Genomic DNA, 21,431 nt, shown 5'->3' on the forward strand with positions numbered 1-21,431 from the left:
TAGTTGTCTTACTACTGACTTGTAAAGGGTCTTTGTATATTCTAGATATGAGTTATTTCTTGGCTAATACTTCCTCCCAGTCTGTGGCTTGCCTTTTCATTTTTGTCTTTTCTTTTTAAAAAGGTTTTATTAGGGTATTATTTACTTACCGTAAAACTGATCTAAGTTTACAATTAAATGATATTTAGTAAATATACAGAGCTGTGTAACCACTGCCACATTCCAATTTTTGAATGCTTCCATCATCCCCAGAAAGATCTTTGGAGCCACTTGCAGGCACTCCCTGTTCTTACCTCTAGTCCCAGGAAACAACTGATCTACTGTCTGTATAGCTTGCCTCTTCAAGACATTTGATATGATTGGAATCATACAGTATGTGGTCTTTTGTATCTGATTTCTTTCAGTTAACGTATTTTTGAGGTTCATCCATGTTGTAACTTGGATCAGTACTTCATTCCTTTTTATATGGATATGCCACATTTTTACTGATCCATGTTGGTTGACATTTGGGTTGCTGGGTTTTGGCAATTATAAACAAGGCTGCTACGAACCTTCCTGTACAAATATTTGTATGGACATGTTTTCATTTATCTTAGGTAGGTTCATCTTACTAACCTTACTGCAGAGTCTGACTCTGCTGATGAACCCCTTGGTCTCCTCTCTCTACTCTTGGCTTCCACATCATTCCTGTTTTTTAGTTTTGCTCTTAGGTTTTTTTCCCTCCACTCCCTGCCCCCACTCTTCTTTATTGGCTCCTTTTCTTTGATCCACTCCAAGAGCTACTCTTAGCCCTTTTTTGTATTCATTCTTTTCCCAGTGGCACTGATTTTTTACAAACTTGTTGTCAGGTGCCATCCAGTTGGTTCCAACTCATAGCGACCCTATGTACAACAGAAGAAAATGCTGGCTGGTCCTGTGTCATTCAGTCAAGCCCATTGTCGTAGCCACTGTGTCAGTCCATCTTGTTGAGGGTCTTCCTCTTTTTTGCTGATCCTCTACTTTACCAAGGATGATGTCCTTTTCCAGGGACTGAACCCTCCCGATAACATGTCCAAAGTATGTGAGATGTAGTCTCGCCATCCTTGGTTCTTTATTTGCAACTTTCACATTCCAATCATCAGTGATTATCAATCCCTCTTGATTGCATGTTTGATCAATTTCAGATGGTAGTTGATAAAAACCTTCAATTTCTTCATCTTTGGCCTTAGTGGTTGGTGCATAAATCTGAGTAACAGCCATTGTAACTGGTCTTCCTTGTTGGCACGTGGATATTATCCTATCACTGACAGCGTTGTACTTCAGGACAGATCTTGAAATGTTCTTTTTGATAATGAATGCAATGCCATTCCTCTTCGATTTGTCATTCCCAGCATAGAAGATCATATGACTGTCTGATTCAAAATAGCCAGTAAGAGTCCATTTCAGCTCACTAATGCCTACGATATGGATCTTTATGCATTCCACTTCATTGCTCATGACTTCCAATTTTCCTAGGTTCATACTTTGTACATTCCACATTCCAATTATTAATGGATGTTTGCAGCTGTTTCTTATTTTGCATTGTGCCACATCAGCAAATGAAAGTCCCAAAAGCTTGACTCCATTCATGTTATTAAGGTCAACTCTTCCCCAATCATGCCTTCTGATCCGAGGGACTTGTCTTCCAGCCCTACATCAGACAATGTTCTGCTGCTATTTTTAAGGTTTTCACTGGCCAATTTTTTCAGAAGTAGACTGCCAGGTCCTTCTTCCTAGTCTGTCAGTTCCGCTGAAACCTGTCCATCACGGGTGACTCTGCTGGTATTTGAAATGCCAGCAACAGAGCTTCCAGCATCACAGCAACACGCAAGCCACCACAGTACGATAAACTGACAGACGTGGGGTGGTTTTACAAGTTAGTATGCAAAAACAACACATAGGGAACACTATGACTACCCATACAGCCATCATCCAGCTCAAGAACTACAACATTGCCTCCTCAGTTAAATATACACTCTCTCCAATTGTCTACACCTCCCTTCCCCCAGAGGGAACCAGAATGAATTTGATGCTTATCATTCATAAGTAAATGTAGGCACACACACATTTTACCTGTTATATTCCTCAGGTGATTTCATACACTTCCATTTCATTGACTACTAATGGATGCTAGTAACTTCCAAATCTATTATTTTGAATCCAGGTATTTCTGCAGGGCTCAGACCCACTCAGATCCAACTCCATTGGGGTGTCCCACACTCATGTCACATTCAACATATTCCAAACTAAGTATCGCATCTTTTCCTTAAAATTTTTTTTGTGTTATCCCTAACTTGGTAAAAGTCACAACCCTCCAAACAGGAGTCATCTTTGACTTTTCTTAGTCCATTAGTCTATCCTCAACCTTGCAGGCTGTTAGATCATAACGTCTGCTCAAAACCTCTGATGGCTTCTCATCTCCGTTTGAAAGCCAAACGCCTTAAAATGGCCTACCCCAAACCAAACCAAACCCACTGCCATCCAGTCAATTCTATCTCATAGCGATCCTACAGGACAGAGTAGAAATGTCACACAGGGTTTCCAAGGAGCCCCTGGGGGACTCCAACTGCTAACCCATAGCTCTTAACCACCACACCACCAGGGTTTCCAAAATCGCCTACAAGACCCCACATTATCTGGTGTTCTATTACTTTCTGGTCTCCTTTTCTACCTCCCCCTCATTCACTCTGCTACAGCTACGCAGGCCATGGAGGTGGAGGGTGCCTGAGAGCCTTTGCATTTGATGTTCCTGTGCCTAAAATAAGCTTGTTCTGGTATTTCCACAGATGCATAATAGCTGGCTCCCTCACCTCCTTTGTTCAAATGTCACTTTCTAAGCGAGGCCTTCCCTGTCCACTCTAAAACTGCAGACTTCCTCATTGTACTCCCTATCCCCGTTCCCCGCACTGGTTTTCACCACAGCACTTTATTGGCTCCTCCATGCCTCCCCTAGAATGTACAACAACCCGGGTATTTGTTTTATCCTCTGTTGTATCCTCAGTCAGCCTAGCACACAGGCATTTAGGAAGAATTTGAAGACGGAATCAATCTCAAAATAATCGCAATTCATGTACAAGGATGGAGAAATTAGGCAACCTGCCCAAGATCAGAGGCGGCAATTAGCAAAGCTGGGATTTCAACCCAGCTCTTCCCCCAAAACACAGCGTAGTATTCTTTTTTCCTTCCCTCCAGTAGCTGCGCTTTATGCCATAGATGGCATCCTGGATACAGAGGCTGTCAGAATTTAGCTGCCGTTTCCAACATTCCCTAAATGGGAATCACCAAAACTGGCTTCCATCTGTGACTCGACCACTCACTGGGCGACACGGGCTAACTCATATAACTTCACTGGCTCAGGATTAGGCTGTAAAAGCAGCTTCTGGATCGACCAATCTCTTTAAGATCCTTTAAACTGAATACTTCCAAAATCCTAAAATAGATAGAGGGATGGGATTCACTCGTTTCCTAGGCGGCCATATTCCCCTCGGCCTGGGAAGGGTCCCGGCCTGTGACTCAACTTTCCAGCCTCTGCCCCCCTTCTCCGCTTCCACAGCAGCCAAGGGAACAACGGGGACCCAGAGCGGCGCCTCAGCGCTTGCCGCGAAGACCCCTCCCTCCCCACAGCAGCCGCCGCGCGCCCTCTCGCCCGCCTCGGGCCCGCCCCCCGAGAACCCGGAGATGACGTATCAGCGCGCGACGTGCGTGCGTGACGTGCGTGCAATGGCGGCGCCGGCGCCGGCGCCGGGGGCGGGGCGTGCGGGCTGGAGGGCGGGCGTGAGCGAGGGGAGTGGACTGGCCGAGCCCGGGCCTGCGTGAGTGACTGGGTGCAGTGGCGGTCCCGACCCGGCGGCGTCGCGGACGAGGTACGGAGCGCGCGGACTGGGGCCGGCGGCGGCGCCGCGGCAGCTCCGGGCCGGTGGCTGCGGGGTCGCCGTCCGTGCCGTGCTCCCGGCCGCGGCCGCTTGGCTTCGGTGCCTCCTGCCGCCCGCCGTCCCAGCCTGGCCCGGCCCCGCGGCCCTGCCCTGCCCAGGGCGCCGCCGCTGCCCTTCGCCCCGTTAGTGCTCAGCCTCCCGGTCCCCGGCCCTCGTCCCCGAGTTCCCCAGCCCCGGCGAACTCCGAGGACGGGCGCCTCTCCTTTCCTGGCCGCCTCCCGGGACGCCTTCCCTCTGCCCGGCTCCCTCCCCGCTGTCCGGGGCGCGGGGGCCGAGGGACACCTGTGGGTGCGGCCTGTCGGTGGCGCCCAGGGTCCCGCCGGGGACTCCGGGACCGGCTGGACTCGAGGCGCGGACCCGGACGGCAGCCCGGCCTCGGCTGCAGGATCCCGCCCGGGGCTTGGGCATGGGGACGCCCCGCAGCGGGGACGCGGGGTTTGCAGCCAGGGTGCCGACTTGCGCCCGGTGGCCGAGGACAGACTTGTGGGGCTAGTGTGAGGAGCAGAAGTCCCTGCTCCCGAACCGTCGCGGAGGACAGCCCAGGTGATGCCGGTCGCGGAGGTTTCTAGGGAGCAAGGAAGGACTCAGCTGGTGGGGAGACTCGGTCATAGGCAGCTGGTGGTGGCTCGGCGCTGATGACCCATCGCCGTGGCTGGGAAATGAGTCTTGGTTTGCTCGCTGAGGGGCTCATTTCGCTTTTGAGGTTAGATGTGAAAAAATTGCCAGGACAAGTTGACAGGATCACCTGGGGAGAGTTTTTTGGGTCTGAAGAGATTTTTTTTGAGTTTAAAAATAGTTCCCGCCGGAGATGCAATTTTTTTTTTTTTTTTGGTAGTTCATTTAATGATTAATAACGTCAGTTTTTCGGAGTTCCTTGTTCTTAGGTGGAAGATTAAGAAGTGTTCAGGACCGGAATTTATACCGATATTCTAAGCAAATATGTGATTCAGACCCTGGGTTCTGCCCCCCAGAAGTATGCCACCCAGAGAGAGGGACAGTAAAGCTAATAACAGTACAGGGCTGGAAGTGTCTTGATGAGCAGACAATATTCAGATCACAAAATGGGGTGGGAATTTGAGGAATGTGTGGTAATGGGAGGCCACTAATGAGGGGAGGGCAGTAACCACAGTTGTGTGCGACCTGTTGATTCCAACTCATAGCCACCCCATGTGACAGCGTAGAACTGCCCCATAGGGTTTTCTAGGCTGTGGTCTTCAGGGGAGCTGATTGAACCAACTGTGATATCTTTCTCCCTCAGAGCCGCTAGGTGGTTTTGAACCACCAGCCTTTTGGTTACCAGCTAGGCTTACCCATTGAGTCACCTAGGCTTCTTTCAGTAACTTCTACCTTAACGTCAAGTCAGATCCAACTCATAGCGACCCTATAGGATAGAGTAGAACTATCCTATAGGGTTTCCAGGGAGTGCTTCGTGGATTGGAACTGCCAACCTTTAGGTTTGCAGCTGAGCTCTTAACCACTGTGCCATCAGGGCTTCAGGAATTGCTAGGAGGTGGATATTACTGGACTGTGAAAAGTGCAGGGCAGAGGGTGGTGGGACACAGGGTCAGAGACATAGGCAGGAAGAGTCCCTGGGTGGTGCAAATGGTTAATGAGATAAGCTGCTAAACAGATGGTAGACGTTTGGTCCACCAACATTTATCTCAGAAGAAAGGCCTGGCTGTGTGGTTCTGAAATATCAGCCACTAGAAACCCTGCAGAGCACAGTTCTGACCCACATCGAGTCTTCTTGAGTTGTACTTAACTCAAGGCAGTTCAGTCCAGGAAGCTTGGGCTTTTATCTGATGGTGGCAGAACCAGAGTGGAGCTTTAAGGAGGGTCACTGTGTGGCTTAAATGGATTCTTATGTAGATCTGACACACAGGCTGCTGTGTGACTGACTGATGGGGATCACATCCAGTATAGCCCCTGATTGTGTGCTGTCTTATATTTTCATTTTTTTTGCTCATTAAATGTTTAAATTGTGTACTCTTCTACTAGTTGTTTCTCTGGGTAAGAGTGCCAGCCAAGAGTAAGCTTCTGTCAACAGGGTTTCTACTTTTATCTCTTGGCGTTCTCAAAGTTGAGTATTCACAAGTGTTCAATGAGTACTTGTTGACTTGATGAGAGTAATGCATTGATTTCTTCTTTTTTTTTTTTAATGAATAGTATTTTTATCGGCAGAGAGAGGAGAAAATTCCATGTTTTTTTTTAAATTGTGCCTTAGGTGAAAGTTTACAGCTCAAGTTAATTTCTCATTCAAAAATTTATACACATGCTGTTTTGTGACATTGGCTGCAATCCCCACAATGTGACAGCGTGTGTCAGTTTGTCCAGTTCCTGACCCTCCCTGCCTTCTCGTCTTGCTTTTGGGCAGAAGTTACCCACTTGGTCTCCTATATTTGATTGAACTAAGAAGCACGTTCCTCACGAGGGTTGTTGTTTGTTTTATAGGCCTGTCTAATTCTTTGCCTGCAAAGTGTGCTTCAGGAGTGGTTTCAGTTCTGAGTTAGCAGAGTATCCCGGGGGCCACAGTCATGGGGGTTCCACCAGTCTCTGTCAGACCAGCAAGCCTGGTCTTTTTTAAAGAATTTGAATGCTGTTCTACATTTTTCTTCTATTCTGCCTAGGACTCTCTGTTGTGATCCCTGTCAGAGCAGTTGGTGGTGGTAGCTGGGCACCATCTGGTTCTTCAGGGCTCAGGATGGTGGAGGCCGTGGTTCATGTGGTCCTGTAGTCCTTTGGGCTAATATTTTCCTTGTATCTTTGGTTTTCTTCATTCTTCTTGGCTCCATATGGGATGGGACCAATAGATATATCTTAGATGGCTGCTTGTAAGCTTTTAAAACCCCAGACACTACTCACCAAAGTGGGATGCAGAACATTTTCTTTATGAACTATGTTATGCCAGTTGACCTAGATGTTCCCCGAGACTATGGTCCCCTGCCTCCAGGCCCAGCCACTCAGCCCCTCAAAGTGTTTGGATGTGTCTAGGAAACTTACTTGCTTTGCTTTAGTATGCATTGATTTCTGATGTTGGTTTCCATTGAGAAAATTTGATAAGTAATTACTCATTTTAGTACCTACATGTAGAACTAAGCTCCTGTTTCATTTGCTTGTAGCAGTCTCTGGCTAGAGACGTAGAATTCCCGTCTTGACGGTGTGAGTTTAATTTCTGGTGCATGTGTTTTTCTATTGGTTGCAAAGTAAACCTCTCTAGTAGAGATGACCCATCCTTAAAATGTAGGAGATACCTGTGTAACTTAACACCTGTAACTCAGAATAGACGTGTTATGAAGTGGCTTCTTAACACATCGCTAAAGTTACCACACTGAAAGCAGGAGTTCCACAGTGGAGGCCAAACATTTTCTAAGTCTTCTTAGAAGCTCATCTCCTTCAAAAAGCACTGTAGGAAAGTTAGTATGATGTTTCCTATAGCTGAAAGGCTTCGAGTAACCTAGACTGTTGTTAAATAAACACTGATAGGAAGCAGCGACAGCTGCCTTAGCTCTAGCCTAGTAAACTACTGTTTTACTGATATTTTTATCTGTCTGATATTTGGATAAAGGCTGTACTTCGTGGTGCTGTTTTCAGGTTTCCCGGGACATTCCTGTCTTTGATGAGTTGATGTCAGCAGGGTAGGAAGTGTAACTTTTGCTGCATAATACAACATTTGTCCTTGTTCCTGGTGGCATAGCTCCCTTCTTTCTAGTCACTCAGAGGGCCAAGAACTGTAATTATGATGGATTCATCAGATAAATTTGTGGTTACCAGTGAGACGTTATGATCAGAATGACAAGAATGTGTTCACGAGTGGGTAAAATATTACGCAGTGCGGGAGTCACAGGCTTTGTCTGTATCCTCACCAGTGACGGCGAGGAGATGGCTTGAAGTCCCTGAAGCGGGAGTGCGGAGGGGCCTTTGGCGCCCCGAACTCTGTGTCGTTTCACAGCCTCTCTGCCAGGCACGGGGGGACTGAGGAGTGAGTTGTACAAAAGTCTCGTAAACCACTTTTGATGCCCGTCAGCTCAGAGTAAATATTCGATTGTGAGTGCGTTTGTGGTGACTTAGTCTGTATTTTAAAACGAAAAATGGCCTTTGGGGGGTTTTTACATAGGAGTCTATTTATAATTTTCCGTGCCAAAGTTAAAAATACATAGTGAAAGTATTTTATTTTTGTAGTTCCTCTAGCATTAGATTTTTCTCTAATTTTAGACATATTTGCTATAAAGCAGTCTTTTTTCACTTTGTTGTAAAAAAAATCTTTAGAAATTGAACTCTTATAAAATGTTATTGATGGAAGAAATACCTCCTTATTGTGCTATAATTTCTTTTTAAGTGCAGCATATTTATTACTTCGGCCACTTCTTGTTCCAGGAAGGATTCATGACTTACAGAGATACATACAACATTCTGCTGGTCACATACAGCTAGAAAAAGTAAGTGATGAACTCAGTCTGAGGGAGAAAACTTAAGACGGGAACAGGAATGAGGTCTGACCTTAAGTATTTACTAAACCCACTGCTGTCGAGTCGATTCCGACTCATAGCGACCCTATAGGACCGAGTAGGGTCACAAATTTGGCTTTGCTTTTCATAGTAGCCAATCCAGAGAGAAATATTATCAGTTCCGTGGTTCAGTGGCCATACATTAAAAGACACCAGTTTCTCAGGATAAGAATCATTCCTGGTCTTTTGACCAGAGGAAAATTTCGCCTTTGGATGCCAAAAGACGCGTGGAATTCCCAAAGAAACCCCTCAGCAGCATCCTTCGGTGAAGACAGCGTGCATTTCACGGGGCTGTTTGCCTTGCTGTTGTTTTAGTAAAATTCCTCCTTCCTTGTGTAGGTTGATGACAGTGTGTGAAAACACAACCATTAAAAGCAGCTCTGGGGAGGGCAGGATCATGTGACCCAAGTCCTCCGCTGTCCAGACTGCTGTCACTGAAGAACCTGTTTTAGGTTATCTGCATTAGCAGATGGACCACACATCCTCAGACTACCTTCTGGAACTAGTTTGTTCCTCACTGCCACTTCTGTTATGACTTTATCAGCTGTAGGGTTTGAGTTTGTACTCCTGACAAGTTCCTAGGTCCATCTATTTTTAAAAAGTTTTTTTTACTGTGGTGAAAATATATTCAATAAACATACACCAGTTCAACAATTTCTACATTGTATGGCTCAGTGACATTGATTACATTCTTCAGATTGTGCACTCGTCCTTACTGTACTTTTCCAGATCATTCCACCACCATTAACATGAACTCAGTGACCCCTAGCCAACACCCCCTGTTTCCCCCTCCCTCCCACCCCTGGTAACCGCTAATAATCTTTGCTTTCTGTGTATTTGCTTATTTCATGTAAGTGAGATCATACAGTATTTGTCCTTTTGCAGTTTACTTATGTGGCTCAGCATGATGTTTTCAGGGGTCATCCGTGTTGTGGCATGTGTCAGAACTTCATTTCTCTTCATGGCTGGCTGAGTTATTCCATTGCTGCGCACATCTATTTTATGTTGTTAGTTAATTGCAGAGCCGTGTGTTGTAACGGCCATGCTTTATCATGGAGGGTGTGAAAATGGAGGGGTCTGACAAGGACATATTTTGAATGAAAGCCACCTCCCCTCCATACAGAGGTGAGCTGAGCGAATACCAGACAGCAGGCCTGAGGTTCCTTTCAGGAAGTAGGTTTTGGGATGTTGGCCATAGCATAGAGAACACTGACTTAAAAAAGCCAAGCAGATAAGTTGTTTTTAAGAAAGGAACACATAACACATCCGCAACATCTTAGATGGAATGTCCCATAAGTTAATATATCTGTATTTTGCTCCAGCTAAAGAGGTGTGCTCTTAAAGAATAATAGTTAAAATTTATCGAATGCTAGCATTGGCCAAGCACTGTGCTTAAGAATAAGCTCTTGGCATGTGTTATCTCACTGAATGTTGTCCTCTCTCCCCCACCCTTCACACACACACACACACACACACGCACACACCCAATAAAGAAATGTTCGGAGCAGTAACTTGTTCTAGGTTACACAAGGGGTAGTGGAGACTTGAACTCAGAGAGTCAGACTCCGATCTGCACCTAAGCATTACTTTATACTATCTGAGACAGACTGGACGGGTCTGCCAGATGGGGCTGGTACAGTTCATAGAGGTATCAGAACCAGCATTCCAAAAGGACCTCAAACAGTTCTGGATCTCCCTGTCCAGGAAACGGGCTTCGAATAGGGCACGTGGCCATAGTTTGTGAAGCTGGGGGCGGGGAGGAGGGGTGGAATATGTGTTTTCGACACCTGTCAGAATTAGAGAACTGGGAATATTGGTGCATGTTTTTCCTCTGTGTGCCGTCATTGTGGCTGCTGCGAGCATCAGGAAGACCATAATGATATTTGTAAAGAGTGTGCCTGCGAAAAAGAGGTTTATATTTTGGAGGAAAACGTTAGCTGGTGATTTCAAGGCTACGATTCGGGATGTATTTAGGGTACACGTTTGTGGTGACATTGCTGGGTGTAAGTGTTCTGAAACCTCATTCTGTGTTTTATTAGGAATTATATTGCGTTCGAGTTGTACAGATAAGTAAACCGTTACTTGAGTTTTTCATGGGACTCTACTCCAGGTTAATTTCAGATTATTTTGTTTTGTTTTGAAGTATTATAGTTGCCACAGCATATTGAGGAGCCCTGGTGGCACGGTGGTTAAGCACTCCATTGCTAACCGAAAGGTTGCCAGTTCAAATCCACCAGTGGCTCCGTGGGAGAAAAGACCCAGTGATCTGCTCCCATAAAGATTACAGCTTAGGAAACCCTGTGAGGCAGTTCTGTTCTGTAGGGTGCTGCACGTCGGAGTTGACTTGACGGCCCAGGAGACCACCACCGCCGCCGCCACATAGTGTAAATTGTGATCTAGCCTGTGAAACTAGGGGATGGAGCATAGTCTTACTCATCCTTAGTTGGTAAACAGTGGGGGAACTGCCCTCGCCGAAATACACTTACGTAAGGTGCGACTCTTTAATGGCATTTCCATACAGCTGTTGACTTTTTTAAAAAACATGTTGCTGGAAAATGAGTTGGGCCAGTGACCAAGGTTTTAAATAGGATTAGTATGAGAAGAATGCCAATAAAACATGTGAAAGCAAAAGCGAAACAAAACTGTAGGCTGATGAAACAGTATCTAAAATCCATTATCACTAGTGTCTCAGGAAGTAACATGCTCGGTTCCTACTAGAAAACTGGGTTCTATTTTTACTTGTGTGAATTCATTAGCCATTGCGGTTGGGGTTGTAGTGTGATAAGTGGGTAGGTTTTATGTGTCTGGGGTTTCAAATGTGGTATCGTCGTGAATGGACACATCTTAATGCCGTTAGGAGGAATAACCAAGCAGTGGGCAGAGTGTTGCCCACCCACACGCTAGCTGCCGAAATGGACTGTCTTAGGCCGATACTGAAACTCAGTATCTTGTCGTCTGAATGTCAGCCGTGTTAAATAGACACCACTTTCTTCCAAGAACCTGCTTTGTTCCTGGACATACTTGGGAACAGATTGCAGACATCGTTTTTTTTTTTTTTTAATTACCCAAAAGAGCACTTTCAGGATATAGGCTATTCCCTTAGAGAAGAATTTTTACCTTCTCAGTCTTGTTTTAGTAACTGAAGAAATCTTTTAAAAAATTACCTGACAGTATTTGAGAAATAAATTGGGGTTCTTTCGACGTTAAGCTTCTTAGATTCTGCGGAGAGACGGATCACGAGGTTGGATTCTAGGTTTGACCAGTCCCAGCCCCAAACACAGCCGTTGATGGTTGTGATAGCAGTTGTACTGTTTGTGGGACACAAAGCTTTCGGTTGCATCCTGCAGTTAACATGGTAACTGTATTTGGAGAAAAGGAATCCAAGGAAGTACCAGAAAATACTTCCGAAAAGCTTTTCTTTTCTTTTCGTGAGGGTTTAATTTCTGGAAGCCTAGTTTTTATAGTTATGAATTTTAGTGACTGTCTTAGTTATCTAGTGCTGCTATTGAAGAAGTAAGTGGATGGCTTTAACAGATACTTATTCCTTCATGGCCTACGAGGCTACAAGTCCAAATTCAGGGTGTCGGCTCCAGGAGAAGGCTTGCTTTCTCTGTCAGCTCTGGGGGAAGGTCCTTGTCATCAGTCTTCCCCATGTCTAGGAGCTTCTTTGCACAGGCACCCCGGATCCACAGGATGCTCTGTGCTCCTGGTCCTCTCTTTTTGGTTGAGGTCCCTATGTCTCTCTTCTCTCTTCCCTCTTTTGTATCTCAAAAGAGGTTGACTCAAGATATAATCCAATCTTACAGATTGAGTCCTGCCTCCTTAACATAACTGCTGCTAATTCCATCTCATCAGCATCATAGAGATAGGATTAACAACACATAGGAAAATCACATCAGACGACAAAATGGTGGACAGTCACACAATTCTGGAAATCATGGCCTAGCCGAATTGACGTACATTTTTGGGGGACACAATTCAATCCATGACAGTGACTTTGTCAGAACCACTCGGCCTAGTAAATACTACATCATCCCAGAATACCCTCTAATCTTTATAAATGCGTATGATTTTTTGTTGTCTAAAATAGTGTCTGCCATTTATTTATTTAAAAAATTTATTGTGGTAAAATATATATAACAAAATATTTGCCATTTTAACCATTTTTAAGTGTACAATTCATTGATATTAATTACATGGAATTCATCGTGTTGTAATACCATCACCATTACCCATTTTCATCTCTCTAAACAGAAAACCAGTACGGCTTAAGTAATAACTCTGTTTCCTTCTCCCTTCAGCCCTGGTAACAACTAATAAGCTTTGGTCTCTACGCATTTGCCTATTCTAGATATCTCATGTAAGTGGGATCATACAATATTTTTCCTTTTGTGTGTGACTTATTTCACTCCCTATGGCTGAATAATATTTTGTTGTGTGTATATGCCACATTTTGTTCATCCATTCATCTGTTGATGGCCAGTTGAGTTATTTCAGCCTTTTGGCTATTGTGAATAATGCTGCAGTGAACATTGGTGTATGGGTATCTGTTTGTGTCCCTGCTTTCAAATCTTTTGGGTATACACCTAGGAGTGGAATTGCTAGGTCATATGGTAGTTCTTCGTTTAACTTTTCGAGGAACCACCAAACTGTTTTCCACAGTGGCTGCGTTATTTTTTTTTTTTTTTTGGCTTCCCACCAGAAGTGTAGGAGGGCCCAACACTTGCTATTTTTGATTGGTATCTCATGGTTTTGATTTTGCATTTCCCTAATGACTAATGAAGTTGAGCATCTTTTCATGTGATTATTTGCCACTTACATATTTTTTTGGAAAAATGCCTATTCAAGTCTTTTGCCCATTTTTTTATTGGATTTTTTGTCTTTTATTGTTGACTTGTAGTACACCTACACCTTTTACTTTGTGTGTTTTTAAAATTTTTTTTATTTTGTTGTTGTTGAGAATATACACAGCAAAACATACACCAATTCAACAGTTTATTGATTACATTCTTCAAGTTGTATTTTTTTAAGTTACTATCTTATGTAAGTAATTCAGAAATCATCATAAAGTTACATATGTGAGTTTTATATAGTATTTCTAAAAGTTCTATCTTTGTGCTCCATGTTATTGTGCACTTTTACCCTTCTCTGAGCTGTCACAGGTTTTCTAAACAGAATTGGTTCTGCCAGTGTTGTGCAGTGACCTCCAAGGCTGTTGGTAACAAGGACTCTTACTTAGCTCCCGTTAGAATTTTTACATATCCTGTTAGGTTAACACCGCTCCATTTAACATATCCGTTTTTGTCTCTAGTAATTACTGCTTTTTGCCTTAAAGTCTGCTTTGTATGATATTAGTATAGTTTTACTAGCTTTCTTTTGGTAAATGTTCCATGCTATATATTTTCCATCATTACACTTTCAAACTTTTTTTGTCCTAAAAAGGATCACAAAGTTAAATTTATTTTTTTCCTTTAGTCTGACAGTTTTAGTCTTTAAATTGTTGTTGTTGTTGTTAGGTGCCATCGATTTGATTCCGACTCATAGCAACTCTGTGCACAATGGAACACTGCCCAGTCCTGAGCCATCCTTACAATCATTGTTATGCTTGAGCTCATTGCTGCAGCCACTGTGTCAGTCCACCTCACTGAGGGTCTTCCTCTTTTCTGCTGACCCTGTACTCTGCCAAGCATGATGTCCATCTCCGGGGACTGATCCCTCCTGACAACACGTCCAAAGTATGTAAGACGCAGTCTTGCCATCCTTGCTTCTAGGGAGTATTTTGGTTGTACTTCTTCTAAGACAGATTTGTTCGTTCTTTTGGCAGTCATGGTATATTCAATATTCTTTGCCAACACCAGAATTCAAAGGCGTCAGTTCTTCTTCGGTCTTCCTTATTCATTGTCCAGCTTTCACATGTATATGATGCGATGGAAAATACCATAGCTTGGGTCAGGCGCACCTTAGTCTTCAGGGTGACATCTTTGCTCTTCAACACTTTAAAGAGGTCCTTTGCAGCAGATTTACCCAGTGCAATGCGTCTTTTGATTTCCTAATTGCTGCTTCCACGGCTGTTGATTGTGGATCCAAGTAAAATGAAATCCTTGACAACTTCAATTTTTTCTCCGTTTATCATGATTTTTTTTTTAGTCTTTAAATTAGAGTATTTATTTTCAATTAATGTAATCATATATGTGTGTGTGTATGTATATGTATACACACATACATACATATATACATTTATAAGTTTTCTTTTTGACACACCTATTCTTTGTTCTGGAAACCTCAGTGGTATAGTGGTTAAGCGCAATGGCTGCTAACCAAAAGGTCGGCAGTTTGAATCCACCAGGCGCCCTCCGTGGAAACTCTGTGGAGCAGTTCTAGTCTGTCTTATAGGGTTGCTGTGAGTTGGAATTAACTTGATGGCAGAGGGTTTGGCTTTGGTATGGTTCTTTGTTCCTTTTTTTCTTGCTTTCTTTTGGATCAATCAAAATATTCTTTTTCCCTTTAGTAACTTATTAGTTATGTAATCTTTTACTGTTCTTTTAGTGTTTACACTAAAGATTATAACTTACCTCTTGACTTACTATAGTCTAATACAAATTATAACTTTTATCACTTACCCAGTAATGCTAGAACCAACTCTATCTGCCTTTTTGTGGTACTATTTCACCTATTTTAATTTTACAGATATTTTAAACCCTAAAATAAATCATTGTTTTGTACAATCAGTCTTTGTTTATATTTACCTACTTATTTACTCTTTCCATTGTTCTTTGTTCCTTCCTGCATGTCTGTGTTTCTGTTTGGGATAAGATGGTTTTCCTTCTTCCTGGAGAGCTGTCTTTGGTATTCCTTGCAGTACAGCTCTACTCATAAGGAGTTCTTTCATTTTTTGTTCATCTGAAAATGTTTTTATTTTGATTTCATTTTCTTAAATTGTGTTTTAGATGAAGGTTGAGAGAGCAAATTAGTTTCTCATTAAACAATTAATACACATATTGTTTTGTGATGTTGGTTGCCTACCCGACTATGTGTCAACACTCCCCCCTTCTCCATCTTGGGCTCCCCATTACCAGCTTTCCAGTCCCCTCCTGCCTTCTCATCCTTGCCCCTGGGCTGCTGTGCTCATTTAGTCTCACTCCGTTTATGGGCCTGTCCACTCTTTGGCTGAAGTGTGAACCTTAGGTGTGACTTCAGCACTAAGTTAAAAGGGTGTCCAGGGGCCATTTTCTTGGTGTTTCTTCAGTCTCTGTCAGACCAGTAAGTATGGTCTTTTTTTGTGAGTTAGAATTTTGTTTTACATTTTTCTCCAGCTCTGTCTGGGACCCTCTTTTGTGATCCCTGTCAGAGCACTGACTTCATTTTTTAAAACAAATACTCTAGGTGGGTAGTTCTTTTCTTTCAGCACTTTAGGGGTGTCATTCCATTGTCTTCTGGCTTCTATTGTCAGTCTTACTGTTGCTCCTTAAAAAGTAATGTGTCTTTTCACCTCTGGCTGTTTTAAAGAGTCTCTCTCTCTCTCTCTTTTTTTTTATTATCAACAATTTAAGTATGATATACCTTTCTGTAGTTTTCTTGGGGTTCACAGAGCTTTTTGAATTTGTGGGTTAATATCTTTCATCAGTTTGGAAAATTCATTCTTTCCGCTAGGTACTGCTTCTGCCCCATTCACTCTCTCCTCTCCTTTTGAGACTCCAGTTACACATTGTTAGACCTTTTCATGGTACCCACACTCCCCTTACACTCTTTTCTGTATTTTATATTAGTTTTCCTTTCTGTGCTGCAGTTTGGATATATTGACCTGTGTTCCGGTTACTAATCCTTTCTTCTGTTGTCTAGTCTGCTGTTAAGCTCATCCTTTGAGTTCTTAATTTTAGTTATTAGATTTTTCAGATACTGAATTTCAGTTTGCTTCTTATAGTTTCAAATTCTCTGTTGAAATTCTCCATCCTTTTATATGTTCTCTCCCCTCCCCCCCTTTTTTTTAACATCTTTACACATCATTAATTTTATTCCTCTTTTATCGGTCACAGTATCTAACACAGTTCTGCACAAGGTGGGTGTTCAGTAAATGCATGGTAGGTGAAAAGTCCCTACTAGCTATTTTCTTTCATAGGATGCTGGAGATGGTGTAGGAACCACTGTACCTGTCTGTTCCCATCTGCTTGCTGGCTTCTCTTGCCAAATTTACATAATGGAGAGATAATAGTTTTATTATAGCAAAAGTAAACGAAGAGATGCAAAGGGCAAAGTCTGGGAGGTTTCCCAAGGTGGAGCTTCCATGTTCCAGAAAAGGGACTCACTGCCCTTCCCCATGTGCCATGTCTTTCACCAACCAGGAAGCCCCTTTTCTCCATTTTTAAAAAGATACTCTTCACTGTTACTTAAAAATCTTTGTTAATTTCAATGCCTGCATCAGCTAAGCATCTATTTCTATTGTCTGTTTTTACCTTTTTGTTTTTGGTTATAGGAATGCTGGGTATTATGAAAAAGTGAGGCTCCAGATAAGCTACCCTGTTCCAGAGAAGCAGGCACCCCTCCCTTTGCTGTGCAGGAGTGGGGGTGATCACCTAATCCTATTAGGGACTGATTTGAGGGTTGAGGTTATGTTGCAGGTTTGGTAAGGTTCCGTTTTCCTTTGGTTTGCCCCTACTCCTAGGGAGAACCATCCAGTGCTGCCCACTGATAGATGTGTTCACAGGGGTCCCTTCTCCGGGGAATTTCTGTATTATAATCCTTGTCCCTTGAGCACAGCGAGATTTTTAAACATTCCACTTTGATTTTCAAAGACTTTCAGTTTAGTTTTGAAGCTCTCCTTGTGCAGCTGAAGTATATTTGGTAAAGTTTTTCAGGGGAAAACCAGCGCAGTGTTAGGCTCACTTCTCTGACTCTCCTTTCTCACTGAGCTCTTGGCTCCTTAAGCCTTCATGTCCATCTCTTCCAGAAGCTGTGGTGATTCCTCGGCCTGAGCACAGTCTGGTTTCTCACTCAGCTTTTGCCCCAGAATCAGCAAATACGCGTGAGGAACGAGTGGCTGCAGAATGTCATCTCATTTCTCCACAGTTTGTCTCCTTCCAGAACCTAGGTCCTTCTGGTCATAGTTACTTCAGGAGCTCTCTGATGCCTGTAAACATTAATTTTTATACATGTACTCAGCTTTCGCAGTTCTCAGCAGGACAGTATTGGTCTGCAACGAGCTATTCCCTTGTATTCAGAAAAGGGAGTCTCCCCCTAGGAATGAAGTCATGAGGCGAAGGAATCTTTTCATAGTTACCGTGCTTTCTTTTTAGCGGTGGTTCTCGGAGTGTGCTTCCAGCAGCATCACCTGGATTCTCAGGCCCCGCCGCAGACCTACTGAATCAGGAACTCTGGAATGGGGCAGGGTAGTCTGTGTTTTAACAGGTCCTTCAGGTGATTCTGATGCATGCTAAAGTTTGAGAGCTGCTGCTTTCTATCTTAGTCATTTTGTTATTTAATTTTTTACTCCTTCCTTCACTGGGCCTTGGAGAGTGTATAAGGGATGAAAGTGAAAAAGAAAATTTTGTCTCTGTAGGTACGTTGTCAGTTTTCCAAGTAAGTCATTTAATACATTTAGAAAATTTTATTGAGTATCCACTCGGTGGTTGGCACTATGTTATGTGCCTACAGACATGGACTAGACGTATAAGGAGGTAACTCTAACAGGATAAGAGTGTTATAGATGCTGTATTTATAAAACACTATGTTCTTGTTAGGTGCCTCGAGTTGGTTGCGACTCATAGGGACCCTGCGGACAACAGAACCAAACACTGCCCGATCCTGCGCCATCCTCACAGTCATTGTTACGCTTGAGCCCATTGTTGCAGCCACTGTGTCAGTCCCTCTCATTGAGTGTCTTCCTCTTTTTTGCTGACCCTCTACTCTACCAAGCAGGATGTCCCTCCCCAGGGACTGGTCCTTCCTGATTACATGTCCAAAGTATGTGAGACGAAGCCTCGCCATCCTTGCTTCTGAGGCACATGCTGGCTGCACTTCTTCCAAGGCAGATTTGTTCGTTCTTCTGGCAACCCATGGTATATTCAATATTCTTCGCCAACGCCATGATTCAGAGGCATTGATTCTTCTTTGGTCTGCCTTATTCATAACCAGTTATTATTAGTTCCGTCAGTGGGGGAAGGCGAATCAAATGTTATTTAAGCAGGGTGGGTTTTGAAGGTGGACAAACAGAGGCCCGTTCTAGGTTTGTTCACAAGTAGGGTGACCATGTAATTTATCATCAAAAGCAAATCACTTCTGAGAATGAAAGGGGCTGCTTTACGCCAGGACAACACACACAGCTAGGACTGTTACTTGCTAACTGGGGTATACGATTGTCCCATTTGTAAAGGACAAGAGATGTTGTAAACCCACAAATTTATGTCAAATTGTGGAAAACTCATTTCTTTTAATTATTTTTAGAGCGTGTAGCCATTCTTATTTGCTGGGATGACTTTAACAGCTTTTGAAAATGTCTGCAGTTTAGTTGACTCTTTTCCTTATTTTCTTAATAGCATTTAAGGAAAGTTAATTTTGTTGAAACCTAGGATTCATATAATGATGTATCTCATTTTAGGAATATACTTAATATTCAGAAAAGTATGTTTCTTTTTCAGTCACCAAAATTTCAGTATATCATGGGGATTTACATTTTTTCTTTTAGTTTTTTACTGGTTTTGTTTGATTGTATTATTTTGCCTTGGGAACTTTTTAGCATTTTCAGGTTTCAATTTCTCAGATAGTATATCAACCTTTGTGAAACCCTGGTGGTGTAGTGGTTAAGTGCTACGGCTGCTAACCAAAGGGTTGGCAGTTTGAATCCACCAGGCGCTCCTTGGAAACTTTATGGGGCAGTTCTACTCTGTCCTATAGGGTCGCTATAAGTCGAAATCGACTCGACGGCACTGGTTTTGGTTTTTTTTGGTTTTATATCAACCTTAGTTTTTTTTATGCCTAAGAATTAGTAGCTAGAGGTTAATAAGAGATGAGGTTGATACAAAGGACTTTGCTTTTAGTTTTGCAGCACTCCTTTTTCAGTTTGGTTGCCAGTCTGGCTTACTCGAACATCATTTATGTATTAAAACCCAAACCCATTGCTGTTGAGTTGATTCTGACTCATAGCAACCCTACAGGACAGGGTAGAACTGCCCCGTAGAGTTTCCAAGGAACACCTGGCAGATTTGAACTGCCGACCTCTTGGTTAGCAGCCATAGCACTTAATCACTGCACCACCAGGGTTTCCATTTATCTACATATAGTTTATGTTTTAGACACAAGGCATTTCTCAAAAGCAAAAATTATAATAAAAATATTTATTTGGTTGAGCCATCTAATAAATCCCAGTAACTACATTTTCAATCCAGGCAATTGGCTGTTGTACTATCTTAGGTCATAGTGTGTGTGTGTGTGTGTGTGTGTGTGCGTGTGTGTGTCTGTGTGCTTGGGTGTGGGTGTGTGTGCGTGCTTGTGTGTGTGTGTGTTTTACCTTGCCCAGCCACAGCAAAGTGCTAAGGTGGCTAAGGGTGAAATAGCTGCAGCAAAGCTAAAAGTGAGATAAAACTTAGAAAAACAGTCTTTAAAGTCTTACATATTGCAATGTGCTGCTAGTTTAGATGAAGTTAAGAGAAATAATTTTGGTCAGTCACTTACTGAATACATTGACCATTTGGGGAATTGACTGCTTCCCTGGAGGAGAGGGTAGAGAATGGTAGGAAATAGATTTGAGAGGCCAGGTTATCTTGCATGTAATTTTGAGCTGTTAGCCTGGGTTATGGCATGCTCAGATTGGAGCCCTAACTTTGCTTCACTGAAGAGGGTGTGATTAGTACAGTAGAAGATTGTTGTCTAGAACTCATTCGTTAAGAATGCTGCTCTGCTGGGTCTGCTCATTCCAGCAACAGTCAACCCTGCATTGTATTCCTTGGGTTTGAATGTCAATTGGAAATTATTTGGGCAGGCTAGTGTTTGGATGCTTTGTTTCACATTGAAACTCCACTACTGATTCTCTGCGTGACATTCAGATTCACTTTGAAGCAATGTAGTGATGTGAAAGTTGGTGAAACTTGGATACAGATTTGAAATTCAAGTCTTCGCTTAAAACCCTAGTGTCTTCATCGCATATAAAGTCAAGGACTAAAAGATAATTTAAAAACAGTACCTATAGATCGAATGATTTATTAAAAAAGGCAAGCAACTCATAGGAAAATAAGCAAAGAACACGAAGAGTTAATTTCTTCACAGAAGATATACTAATAGCCAATAAATATGTATAAAGATGGTTAACCTGCTGGGAAAAGTCAAGTCCTACTTATGTGACACCAAACTGTAAAGGAGCAATCAAATCTCACGCTGTCTGTTACCGGCTCTGATCCCCTCTGTTCTGACACCAGCGGTGTGTGCAGTATGTCTTCCCCTGACCCTGACTACCCAGAGCGAGGCCAGACCTCACCAGTTAAAGAGCGCAGTCCTCCAGACTGCCAAGTCTGCCCGAGATTTCAGACACCAGCTGCAAGCTTGGAGTCCCCACGACACCATCTCTTCTGACTCGCTGTGTACAAATTTGAGGGTTCCCTCAGGATACCAACTGTAAGCTTCGGAGTCCCCAAGGGCCCCTGTCCCCCCCACCGCCACCCCCCGCTTCTGACCTGCTGGCTCCTACTACTCCCTTGGGTTTGGTAATTCACTAGAACTACTCACAGAACCCTATACTTACAGTTATTATTTTATAATAGCAAAAAGGATACAAATGAAGAAATGCATAGAGTGAGGTATGGGAGGGTTCTGAACTTGGAATTTCCGTGTCCCAAAAAGGTACGCACTGCACTCACAAATGCGTCTGTGTCTTTCACCAACGAGGAATCCTGTGGAGCTTCCATGTCCAGAGTCTTTATTGGGCCTCATTATGTAGGCATGATTGATTGAATCATGTCCACCTTCCCAGCCCCTTGCCCCAGGTGGGACT

General features: G+C 43.2%; 1 protein-coding gene across 3 annotated transcripts in view; it reads left to right on the forward strand.

The window, feature by feature from the left end:
- The first annotated feature begins 3,790 nt into the window (after positions 1-3,790).
- Positions 3,791-21,431, forward strand: part of RABGEF1 (RAB guanine nucleotide exchange factor 1) — a 68,192-nt gene continuing 50,551 nt past the window's right edge. For 2 of the 3 annotated variants that reach the window (XM_049904555.1, XM_049904556.1), the window contains exon 1: positions 3,791-3,881. The gene's annotated coding sequence lies outside the window, so the exon portion shown is untranslated. Of the gene's footprint in view, positions 3,882-3,953; positions 4,494-21,431 lie in introns of those variants that run through there. The other variant, XM_049904557.1, reaches the window with a different exon arrangement.

This window comes from Elephas maximus, chromosome 12, assembly GCF_024166365.1.
Source record: "Elephas maximus indicus isolate mEleMax1 chromosome 12, mEleMax1 primary haplotype, whole genome shotgun sequence".
Classification (NCBI taxonomy): domain Eukaryota; kingdom Metazoa; phylum Chordata; class Mammalia; order Proboscidea; family Elephantidae; genus Elephas; species Elephas maximus.